Genomic DNA, 1803 nt, shown 5'->3' on the forward strand with positions numbered 1-1803 from the left:
ATTGTTAGAATATTTATTTTCAAAAGTAAATAATATTTTTGCATATTTGAATTTGAAAAGCCACTGCAGGGGACGGCGAAACGCCAGAATAAAAATGAATTAATTTTGAACATTAGGCTTTTATTAATTAGACTTAATATATCTCTATCTTAGAATCGTTATGTTACGTGTAATTAGATCGTTAAGTCAATTGTCGTTAATTAATCGTTAATTAATTGTCGTTAATAGATTGTTAGTTATCCACAATAACTGCACTGTATCTAATGAAACGTTATTTTTTTCTGTTCATGCGTCGTGTTTATTTTTACACAATGAAAATTATATGAAATAATGTTAATAAAGTGGGGTTGTAAATTGAATACTTACAAAATGTATAATATGCAAAAAGTATTCTTGTAGTTACAAGTTGTTGTATGTTTTATTCTTTAATCCTAGATTGGACCAAATGTCTTACTAGTGGTCATTCTCTAACTATGATGGATGAAAGAAAGAAAGAAAGAAGGAAAGAAAGAAAATACATTTATTCACAACACAAGACAACAATATTATTAGGTACAAAAAAAACAACACAAAGGTATGTGTCATTGCGATGAGAATAATAATCGATTCCATTCACAGCCTATCAAATATTTTGCCAACTTATTAGGTAAAATTATTGTGTGAATAAAATTCCTATAAGGGTATAAACCACGTTTCACAGTGTTTTACTGCTAAAACATAAAATTTACGACGAACATAAGTTTTCCAATTCAGCATTTCATTTGTCAAAACGGACTCAGTTAATTGGATTAAAACTTTAACCCAACATCAAAGATCTGAAATTTAAATTTGAAAAATCACCTCTCGTGAAACAAAAAGGTGTTTTTGTAAGGTGGGTACATAATTCAGCGATGATCGCGCACGGCTGCGGCCAACGATCGTGAGGTAACTATAGTAGGTAGTGAACGTAAATTAATGGCTCTCGCAGCTCATTAACTAAACAGTGATACTTCAAATATCACTCGTTTTTATTAGCAATACGCTTGCTCAAGCCCAAGCCCTCTAATTCTGAGAGAAGGCCTATGCTCAGCAGTAAGTAGGACGTATAAAGGCTGAGATGATGATAATGATGATGACGTTTGCTCAAGGATATCTAAGATATTTAATGAAATAAACCCGAATAACTCAAGCCTTAAATCGAGTTTAGCTCGGTTGTTTCGGGCTAATTTGTATCTTCATCTTGGAGCACGCGACATGGCGGCGGATGGTGCAAAACACGCACTGCGCGCCACTGCTCTGCTCGTAGACTAGGTACACGAAGAAACTGATCTAGGTTTATTTAATTAAATGTGAGCAAGTCTCACGGTAGTTTCATGTTCAAAGATGTCTAAGATTTTATAACAATAGTTTTATGCAACTGTATCATAATAAGGCCATTGAGACACGAGTGCGAGTTTATGACATGAGGCGAAGCCGAATATCATAATAGATACGCACTCGTGTCTCAATGGCTGATTATGAATAGGTTGCATCAATTTTTTTTTCTACAGCTCGAACATAAAACAATTAATAAATGTCCCATGCGACGAAAAAAGGTTGTATGTAATATAAATGACTAAATTGATTTTATTGTTTTTGTTTTATTAAGCTATTCTCCAGCTTCATTTTCTGTATAATAAATTATTTCTCAAATCCAAGTACTTTTTTGAGATTTCAACCCTAAAAAAGTTCCATGTGATATGAGCTCGACCGTAGAAAGTTATACATCTCGATAGAACTTTACACGCCGGTCGCCTCGCCCCGCGGAGTGGCGCGTGCGGGGTT

Source organism: Choristoneura fumiferana, chromosome 3, assembly GCF_025370935.1.
Source record: "Choristoneura fumiferana chromosome 3, NRCan_CFum_1, whole genome shotgun sequence".
Taxonomy (NCBI): domain Eukaryota; kingdom Metazoa; phylum Arthropoda; class Insecta; order Lepidoptera; family Tortricidae; genus Choristoneura; species Choristoneura fumiferana.